The 11701-nt window shown below is 33.6% G+C and overlaps 1 pseudogene; it reads left to right on the top strand.

Moving 5' to 3' along the window:
• The first annotated feature begins 635 nt into the window (after positions 1-635).
• Positions 636-11234, top strand: LOC118205991 (cofilin/actin-depolymerizing factor homolog pseudogene; annotated as a pseudogene).
• The last annotated feature ends 467 nt before the right edge of the window (positions 11235-11701 follow it).

The raw sequence follows: 11701 nt of genomic DNA, 5'->3' as shown, positions 1-11701 counted from the left end.
ATTCAAGTAATCATTCCCAATTAAAATCTGTACCTCTGCCACTTCACTATCGCAGCTGTCAGATAAGTGAAATCCTTGTTGGCGAAGATTGTTTATAATTTCTGCTGATGGCCTGGGTAATGCATTGGAACATATGGTTTTTACTTCGAGTGCTTCGATGATTAGAGTGAACCCTGTCTTTTTTTTTAGAGAAAGTCTTTTTCTTTTAAATTCTCGCACTGGCGGATTCGAAGATGCAAATGTATGAATTCTTAATCTTTCTTTACCAATAGTCGGTAAACTTGCTTTTCTGGAAATAGACTGACAAACATAAGATCTTTCGGAAGCAGAATCGCATAACAACCTAACGTTAAATGTGGAATTATTTCCTACCAGTTGACCTCTCAATGTTTGATAATAAATCACGTCATTAGGAATTTGCTTGCTCAGTGTTTCGAGGAATAGTGAACTAACGTTTGTCTCTTTTGCTGCGCGCGCAGTATTTTTAATGGATTTATTTTCTTGCCCTTCTGCATCACACAGGCTCTCTAAATGCGACAAAGATTTGCAAATATTACATTTAACCCACTTTGCCTTACAAAATGGTTTCTTGTGACCTTTTTTTCAACAGCGCTTGCACTTAAATTGATCGTATAATGCTTTGTGTTTCTCTGAAATACTTAAGTCGCAGTCTTTTGAGAGGTGAGATTTAAGACAAAAGTCGCACATATAATTTTCGACTGATGTATTAAGCGTCGCCGCTGATACCATTTTCTTTTTAATTGGAGCAACACTCTTACGATAGTTGTCGGTATTTCTTTCACTGGTTATCGAAAGTGTTTGTTTAAGACCCAGAGTTAGTGACTTTTCGCGCGCTTCTGCTTCTCTCTTTAGAAACAACAATAAATCTGACACTGTTGACTCTGTGTCGACCTTTTGCTCCCTACTGAACTGTAACACTAAATCTTGCGGTATACACTTATATAAAATAGGAAGTAATAGATTGCCGTAAGAATTAAAATTAATATCTAATGTCTCTAAACTTCTTGTTTGAACTGTTATTTCATCATATAGTTTTCTTAAACTGGATACATCACTTGAACGGCGTACTGGCTCTAAAGCTAGTAGAACGTTCATATGCGCGCTAACTAATATTTCTTTTTTCCCAAATCTGTCAGTTAAGATTTCGATGGCCTTTATATAGTTTTCTCCTATTAATGGCAATCCGCTTATAGCTTTTGCAGCTGAACCGGTGAGTAAAGATCTTAAATAGTTAAACTTCTCAACATCTTGAAGCGTATTGTTTTCGTGAATGGCAGCTTTATACTGAGCCCAAAATTCAGTAAATTTACATAAATCGCCGCTGAAAGTTTCTAAGGTAATGCGAGGCAATTTAGTATTATAATTAGTTTTGATTTCCGAAACTTGTGAAGTTGTTCCGGTTTTACCCACATTTTGAATATATCTATTGACTTTAGATTTACATCTAATGATGGATTCGCTGTATTCTAAACAATGTTCTACTTCTGTCTCTAATTCCTGAACAGTGCTTTGAGCATTAATAACTTCATCATATTTTAACAAGCTACTTTCTCTCTCGATTAACACTGAAAGTGATTCTTGCAACACTTCTAGGTTCGGATTCTCGCTTTGCAATTCCTCATCCAATTTCCTTATTAATTTTGTTACACTGGTACGAACCGAACCTCTAATTTTTCTATTTCTCTCGACGGTTTCTTCAAAACTCATTATCAAAGATAAATTGCATGCAGATAAAATGAAATGACTCACCTTCTGGCCTGATGCTACCAAAACTTGATGTATGTAAAAACTTACTTACATCTTCTTTATCGGTGGTTCTTGTGTTCTATTGGCTAAACAAAGACACTTTCCTTTAACTAAATCTATTTAATGAAGAGAAGACTATGTACAAATATTATATACAGATTACAGAGTATCTAGTTTATGTCACTCTCAACCACTCTCATCAACCTCTCAACCCTCTCTACCGAAACTAGCGGTTTAGCTAGTTAACTTAAAACAATTAGCTAAACATACGGGCGGCGCAGCGCCCTCTATCTCTTTTTTTCTACAAGTACAGAATAAGCGGTGGGTTTTTCAGAACTCTTAATATTTAACTCTTTCATGCGCGCGATATTATTTCTATAATGTTTTAGCTAAAAAACTCTAGAAATTGAATATTATTATTCTAGAGACAAATAATATATGTATTAACACTAGAAAGGCTGAAACTTAATATATACCAATATTGCCCGAAAGCAGTCAAAATGACTGCATTTGTGAAAGAATAATGTGTAAAGAAATTTGTTTAAAATTAATTTTTAATATTTTTTATACTATTTACTTATTTGTAGTATTAACAATAAAAAAATTTACTTCACCTGGAAAAAAAATAATTTATGCATTATTCGTACATTTTAAGCAAATGAAAGCGGAAATCTTTTTATGTGTACATTTTCCGCAATCATACTTTTGACATTTTTCACATATATTATTTGTTTTGTTGTTGTGGCAATCATACTTGACAAATTTTTCGTTTGTTAGAATATATTGTATCTGATGATGTTGCAGTTGATCTTTGTGAGTCTTCATGTTCTGATGAATTTTTTCTGTCTTGCAGCTCTGTAAACGGTGGAAAGCTGTTCTGCTAATTGAAACAGGAACTCTTTTCGTTGCCACCAAATATCTGTATTCCTGTCGCTTATTTGTAAAGGATCCAAGCATTTATAGCAGCTACAACTGCACCTTATCATGCATATGCCCAAATCGACAATTTATCATGAACTTGTATGTTATGATGTGACGGCAATAAAATATATATATATATATATATATTTAAAAACTATTATTCCAATCCAGAGCTGAACTGGTCATATAAGAAACTTACTCAGTTCAGTAATAAAAGACATTTGATTATTTAACATTTTCCAAGTAGTCAAAATGACTGCTTCTGGGCAATACAGGTATTGCCCATTTCCGGTGTATACATATACACCGGAAATGAAGGAGGGGGAGGAAACTACAATGATTAATAAACGCATTTATATGTTGTACAAAAAGTCACAGAATTATAAGTAGCTGTGTCATTACGTAATTGTTTTTCTAATTCAAATTGAAAAGCAGTCAAAATGACTTGCTAAAATGATTTACTGCTAGTCTAACTAGCCAGCCAAAACTAGCAGTAAATCCAGGCTCTCCTTGAATTGCGTCATAAAATTTTAGATCTTTCTTTTGTAAAATTGCTCCTGAAATGGATGTTCCCTGTTCCTTTTGCTGCCTGAATCACAAATAAAGCTCCTCGCTCATTTTTTCACATTCACCACCTTTCATAAACTAACCGTGACCCACCAGCGGCCGAGCGGTAAAGACGCTGAACACTGGTAGTTGGGTCCGAGGTTCGAATCCCGCGAACGGGCTGGCTGCATGGGCGTTTTCGTGGTTTTCCCCATGTGTAACGTGTATACGAGCCAGTTTCCCTTAGAAAGCCCTCCACGAAGGCATCCCTTCCTTTAGGCAGATATCCCTGGTGTGCTTTGCCATAATTAAATAATCCAATCCATAAACTATCCGTACATACTTTTTTCACACACCAAGGACCTATTCGGACCTGCTCTTTTTCCACCCTATCTAAGTAGTCCGCCCAACACCTAAATCCATGGTAGTTTTGTTTACACTTTCCCCTTTGTTCGCTGTCTTTAAAGCATATCGTTTCATATTTTCGAACGACATTTTCATTTTACAGAATATCAAAAATTACCCAAAATATTTCAAGACTAGTATACGCCTAGATGTGAAATGAGGAACAAACAATACCCCCAATGAACTTGGTGTGAGTTTAGTTTGCAATAAGATGCAGTCACAAAATTTCAGTCTCCTAAAGCTGGGATTCTCAACAATGGTACGCGTACCGGTATGATTTATTTTTTAAATCATACCGGTACATACCGGTTATTTTAAATCATACCTAACGCCAGAGTGTCGCTATGGTAAACAAATACTAGAGGGAATTTTAAAGAATGTATTTATTCTATTGTGGTTTATGCTCTGTCGGCGAAGTAGATTTAATTCAATCCAATAAGTTTAAATAAAATTCAAGAAAAAATGCGTATAATTTAATATTCCGTACAAGGAAGTCATGTGGTGTACACATCAGATTTTTTTTATTATACAGAAGCGGGAAAAAGTTATCGTTCTTATTTTCAACTAATTTTAACGAAGTGCGTAAATCTCATTTGGCGTTATTATCGCTTATAACAAATATGCCAAATTTCAAAACGTCCCAATGTGTAAATTCACGTATATCTTAGGAAATTCTGAATAAAAAAAAACTCTAATTTTTGTAGATATGCTTAGAAATAAAATTAAGATAATGGTAAAAATTTTATTTGTCAGAACTCAAAATTTGTTTCGAAAAATTTATAAAATTTGTTTAAAAATAGAAATTAAAAAAATAAATCATACCGGTACGCGTACCACTGTTGAGAATCCCAGCTTCAGGATAACTTTTTCCCGCTTCTGTATAATTAAAATAATCTGATGTGTACACCACATGACTTCCTTGTACGGAATATTAAATTATACGCATTTTTTCTTGCATTTCATTTAAACTTATTGAATTGAATTAAATCTACTTCGCCGACAGCGCATAAACCGCAATAGAATAAATGCATTCTTTAAAATTCACTCTAGTATTTGTTTACCATAGTGACACTCTGGCGCTAGATTCACTTAACAGTATTATATTTCGTTCATATTATAACTCATAATGCACAAAATTTATATCATTTAAAGAATAGAATTATATAATCGTTGCCACATGTTCTATTCAAATACTATAATAAAGCTAGAATGATGTATAAATTAAACAAATAAAACAACAAAGAAACAGTTTTTCACAGACGATTGAGTATTTCTCATTCAATTAATTCAGTTCTCACTTCGCAAGAAGGCAAAAATACATAAAAACTCAAAATATCTATATTAAAATTTACGAAGTAAATCTGAAACACTTATTTCCTCGAAAAAATTCTAGAAAGGATTAAGCATGATTTAATTGGCAATAAAAAATGAAGGCGTTATCTTTGTTGTTGCGAAGCTAAGTTTCTCTAGATTGGCAACAAATCCACTAGTGTACTGTTTCAAATGTAAACAATCAATGGCCGCCATAAAAAAAAAGGCTTAGCGGCACTTAAACAACTTTAAAACTGTTCATAATTCTAGAAATATTGCATACAGATTTACGAAAGGCATAAAAACCTTAACCGGAAGATAAAAACAACATAATTCAATCATTTTTTAAAGCAAAAAATGTACAATTTAGAAACATACAAGAGTAAAGAAACTGAGATCACTGAGCCGAGTAACAGAGTGGATATATATATATATATGTAAGATAAAAATAAGACTGTTTATGAAGAAGTGAAGAAAGATAAAAAGTACAGATACATCATCTATCATATTAAAGATGAGAAGGTGATTGATGTAGAAGTTACTGGTCCCCGTGAAGCTACCTACAGTGAATTCCTTGAGCAATTGCAGAAATACAAGAATGAATGCCGATACTGTGTATTTGACTTTCCAGCTAACATTCCTGTTGAAAGTGGAGGCCAGGAAAAATCATCCATGTCTGTTGATAGGCTTGTTCTCATGACATGGTGTCCTGAGAGCTCCAAGATCAAACAGAAGATGTTGTACTCTAGTAGCTATGATGCTTTGAAGAAGGCACTAGTGGGTGTATACAAATACGTCCAGGCGTGTGACTTTGAAGAAGCCAGTCAAGAAGCAATTGAGGATGCTTTCAGGAAAGGCACGACTAGAGTGCCAAGTGATTGTGGCCACAAATATCAATTGGAAATAAAAATGGAATTAAAACTGCCTCGACTGCAAAGTTCTTTAAATACTACGCAATCAAAATTCTTCTTCAATATGGATATAAGCACGCATCGACAGTGTTCCGTTTTTCCTTTGTGCTTTTATTATGACAATGAAGCCGGTAAGGATAGTTTCCTGCAGCCTGAAACCTCAATGGAAAATTTAATTCAGCTCTTCAAATCATCGTTTTGTGATAAATCCAAGATAATGTGAAAGAAGTTATTACGATTTTAGAATAGAGAGGAAGAATTAATGTTTATAGTTTAATCTATAATTTTGATTCATATATTTTTATCTTACATATATATATATATTTATATACGTTTGGTGCGGCCGATTGCAACCAAAATACGACGTGCACATCTACATTTTATAGCAGTCCTATATACGAAATTTCAACGTTCTGAGGCAACTCGTTTTTGAGCTATGCGAGGTCCGTATAAAGACGCCACGAAACATTCTCTTCAGAATTCATTTTAAAGCAGTTTTGTAATTTTTTGGAGGAAAAGAGTCTTTTATTCTGTCCTTACGTAGAGATGTCACGCAAAAACATCGTTAAATTGCATTCGATAGCGGTCAAAATGGATATTTTCGTTGAAATATGCTGCCTGAAACTTTTCGTGATTACAATACTTCCTTTTTACTTCGTACAAGGAAGTAAAAAAGGAACGGAAAATAGATTGCTATAAATTAAGAAGTTCGCCGAGTGAATTAATCTTGGCCCAAACTGAAAAATAAATAAATAAATAAATAAAATAAAAATAAAAAAGCGAAGGTGGATTTTTTTAAATGTCTCCATAAATATTTCATCAAAAATTAGAAAATTTAAGATCTAATCATAATTTGAGTCGTAGAATCGAAATATGGAGGAAAAGAAACTGGTACGTTATTTCAGAAAATGTACGATTTTGTGTCAAAATACCTACGTTAGAACAATGCTATATATAAATCTAATGTACATCCTAAGTCGCAGTTTCGAGACATGAAAAACGCAATTTGAATTTCGTCAATCGGCCCAGTAGAACGGGGAATAACGACCCTTTTTTTGCGCAGTGTAAAAACGTATGCATGTCTGTGTATACACGCCCACATACAAGCACATACATAAGTCCCCACATACATACATGAGTCGACACATACATATACACATATAAACACATACATACATACGTCTGCACATACTACATACATATATGCACATACATACATACCTACGTCCACACATACATACGTTTCTGAATACAGTCCCGATAATAGAAGAGTACCGTTACTGTTCGATATTTTACACTTTTGTCAGTATTTTTAATTAATATTCCTGTACATCTGAAGACAAAAAAAGAAAAAAATTCTCACAATTTAAAATTTGAACTTACCTTGAAGATTTAGGCTCAGAAAGCATGATCTGTCACTCTTGTCAGGAAAACTCTGGTTAGGGACAGGGCTCTTTCTTTAGCCCTGGGTTAGGGATGGAATCAGCGGAAAACGATGGTATGAATTAGTATGAATTGAGATATCTATGAGTATATAGTCCTGGGGACTTTTACTCAGAAATTATTTACCCTGCGGGGTACGTCTTAGTGAGAAGTAAATCCACTTTATTTAAAGTGGAAAGTTTCTGGTGAAAACATCGTCGCATGGGTGTCGCCATCTATTGGAACATCAGGAAGTAACAAGAAGTAAAATTTTGAACTTAGTTTTCCTTTTCTGCGAAATCAAGAGCAATCTTCACTGCTAAGAAAGCGATAGAAAGTTTTTCTGTACTGGATTTAGCGGATTTAATATTAACTGCAACATCGTTCATATCTTGAATGAATTTGAAAACTTTAGGATTTAAAAAAACTTGGGATATTGGATTATCATTATCTGCTGGGATCTTCTGCTGTTTAAAGACGGCGCTGAATGGGATGTTTCTTTGAATTTCTTTAATTTCAGTTTCAGATTTAGATGCGAGTGCTGGGAAATCTTTAAGATTTGGAAAACGAGTGATGCACCTCCCTTTATGTCAGAAGCAGCGAATCTGCTGTAAAAACTAACCACGTCGGGAAACACAAAGCTTGGACCCACCTAGCAATATGACCCAACCCCGGAAGTGAATAATTTATGAGGTGGGGTGAATTTCCCTTTCGGTCAAGAAGTCTTAAATGGAGCAATTTTAACTAAGGATAAGAAACAACTGCAGGATAAGAAATTTAACTGAATACACTTCAGTGTGGTACTGAAAATAATTCTCGTCAGATTCATTTAATATCATCCACAGCAGATGCATTTTTGAGAGGTGCTGAATTAATTGAATTTTTAGCCCAAAGGGCGTTAATTTTGTTTTGCCATTTTGCGTCGAAAACTTTAAATGTCCGTTTCACTTTTCAAATTCTTGCCACCGAATATTATCACCCTGTGTTAAATTTGAAGAAATTAAATAATGAAGAATCTGCATAAATGTATGTATCTTTCTCTCACTGTGATAAAACAACGGTATCTAGAGTCACAATTTTGAATGACGTCATCCTACTGCGAATATGGGCATCTGAAAGGCCTAAACTTGGAATTTGTTTTATTATGGATTTCATATTTTCTAACATTTTAACGAATTTTTGATTAATAAACTCAACGACTTCAAAGTAAGGGTAACACTGTACGGGGAAGGAAAAAAAATCTAAAAGGCTTCAGATTTTAAATTATGTTCAAAGGGGCCTTAACATTTTATCTATTACCTTTATTTATTCAATATCACGTTCTTTGCATTTAAACCATAAAATTCAGTACAAAAGCAATATCGCAAAATAATTTTAAATTGAGCTTTTCTTTAGAATTTCCGATACACAGTCTTACAAAAATAATCAAAAATTCGTTATAATTTTGCAAAATATGAAATCAGAACAAATTTAAAATTTGGGCTTCCACATGCCAATATTCGTAGGAGGATTACATCATTCAAAATCCGATGGTTCTATGTACCGTTCTTTTATTACAACGCGAGAAATATACATACATACATTTATGCAGAATTTTCATTATTTAATTTATTCAAATATAATGCAGGACTTTAACATTTAGTGGCAACAGTTTGAAAAGTGAAACGGACATTTATAGTGAACCAACGCAAAATCGCAAAACGCAAACAATAGTCCTTCAAGGAATAAATTGGCCTCTAAGGATTAATTGTCTCCAGCGCGCGAGATTGCGTATCGCAAATTCTAAGGATAGGCTCATTTTAAAAATTATTTTGCGATATTACCGTTAAATTGAATTTTATCGTTTGAGTGCGAAGAACATGATATTTGATAAATAAAGGTAACACACAAAACGTTAAAAAAAACGACCGTTTGGCCGCAATGTAAAACCTGAGAGCTTTCAGATTTTTTTATTACAGTTTCTCTTTCTTACGGAATAAAAAAGGGCTTGCAAAAACTTCTTACACAGTATTTTATTATTAATACTCTAACATGTTTTACTTCATTAAAAGCAGTTATGCCTTATACATTGACGTGATAATAAAGCCTCTGAATATACAGAACGTGTTCCGAAATTGTATTTCTAGAACTTTTTTGTTTTCCACACCAGTCTGATAAAGGAAATGGCAATTTGTTATCATTATATTCCTAAAGTATTTTCTAAAGTTATTAGTTCTTGAGGATGCGTAACTCGAAGTGCGGTTATTTTAATGAACTAAACAATTACATTCTGCTTGACATCATACTTTTTAACGAAGCTTACCTTATAAAACTATTTGAAAATTTATAGCATCAATAATGTTTAACTTTATTTTATGTTTAACTTTTTAAATTAAAATTTATTGTTTTTAGATACGCTAAATATAAATGATTTCGTAAAAGGAAAACAGCATTTTAAAGTACTGTTTCAAGTACTGATTATTACTCCTGATTTGATTTCTAGGAATCAGGCAAACAAAAATATTTTTGGAAAAAAAAATTTTCTTTAATTAAAAATCTAAAAGTTTTTAGATTTTACATTACACCAAGTTTTTTTTTTTTTTTTTTTTTTTTGTTTGTCACCGTTATTTATTAAATATCGTGTTCTTCGCACTTAAACCATAAAATTCATTTCAACAACAATATAGCAAAATAATTTTAAAATGAGCATATCTTTAGAATTTCCCATACACAGTCTCGCGAGCTGGAGATAAAAATGCTTCCCCCCCCCTCCGTATAGTGTTGCCATTGCTCGCTTTGAAATCGTTCAGTTATTAATCAAAAATTCGTTAAAGTTTTACAAAATATGAAATCGATAATGATATGAATTCTAAATCCCAAATTAGGGCTTCTAGATGCCCATATTCGGTGGAGGATTACGTTATTCAAAATTGGATGGCTCTAGGTACCGTTGTTTTAAGACAGTGCAAGAAACATACATGCATTTATGTAAATTCTTCATTATATAATTTATTTAAATGTAACACAGGGCGATAACATTTTGTGCCAACAACTTGAAAAGTCAAACGGACATTTAAAGTTTTCGACTCGAAATGCCAAACGAAGTTAATAGCCCTTCTGGGCTAATGCCCTTTGGCCTCAAATAAAAAAAATCTGAAAGTTTTCAGATTTTATATTACGCCCAGAGGGGCGTTTCTTAACGTTTTTGGCATTACCTTTACTCTTTATTAAATATCATGTTCTTCTTACTTAAACCATAAAAATCAGTTCATTATAGCAGTATCACAAAATGTTTAAAAGAGCATATCTTTGGAATTTCCGATAGAAAGTCTCGTGCGCTGGAGATTATTATTATTATTTTTTTTTCGGTAATAGTTTTCAGTTATATGATCACAGTTTAATTTTCTATCATAAATCATTAGAGATAGACCGAGTTCTTCTTTTAAAAAATTAACTTTTCTTAAATGCGAGTTTAAGGAAAAAACATCTGAATTAAAAAGAGGAATTATCAATTTTCAAGAAGTAAAGCTATGAATTTTAAGGGATATTACAGCCACAAACACTTGTATAATATAATAAACATGAACTTAATGCAAATTGTTACCGAAAATTTCGCTGAATAAAATCTGTTTAAAGACATATACCATTAATTTCATGTTAAATAGACCAGCCTGTTGAAATTCATCGAATTTCTAAACCTAATTTACAAAAAAGTAAGATGTAGTTTAGAACAGTGTTTCTCAACTGGATTTTCTCCAAGGACCGGAAGAATATTTCGGTACGTTCTCGCGGACCGGTAAGTTTAATAGTTCGATCCATTGGCACAATTTTTGGACAGATAGCTGGATATTTCGCGGACGGCAAATATTTCTTGCGGACCGGCGTTTGAGAAACACTGGTTTAGAACGCATTTTGTGTCTTGTGCTAATTAATATACAATGTCAAATTTTCTTTTTTCCTTTTGTAGTATGAAGTTTACGTAGAGGTCTTAGATTACTGGCCTAGAGGCTCTAGATTACTGAGTGCGTAATCTAGAGGTTCAGGTTCGAATCCCGGCGACGGCAGTGCGTAGCTAGGATGGGGCAAGGAAGGACAACTGCCACCGGACGCAGCAACCAGGGAGCGCCAAATTGATATTACCAAATTTTAGAATGAAATATTTTCCATTCTTGCACATAGAAAGAAGCGCAAAATCTTCAGTTGTCCCCGAGCGCTCAAAACCCTAGCTACGCCTCCGGGACAGGGCATTGCTCATTTTTCATATGTATCCTTCTTCAAAAATCCTAACAACTCTACAGAGCGTTATGCAGCGAATATACCTAAAAATTTAAAAATGTAATCTGAAATTACAGGTGCCCGTTATGCATTTGGCTCCACGTTGGGCGCCAATGTGATGTAGCCGTTCCTCAATAGACGCTAATGCCGGCTAGCTTTAAAAG

Source organism: Stegodyphus dumicola, chromosome 11 (genome assembly GCF_044657685.1).
Source record: "Stegodyphus dumicola isolate Sdum_Otavi_A_Nest chromosome 11, ASM4465768v1".
In the NCBI taxonomy this organism is placed as follows: domain Eukaryota; kingdom Metazoa; phylum Arthropoda; class Arachnida; order Araneae; family Eresidae; genus Stegodyphus; species Stegodyphus dumicola.
The sequence above is the reverse complement of the archived record's forward strand: the minus strand, read 5'-3'. Positions and strand labels throughout refer to the sequence as shown.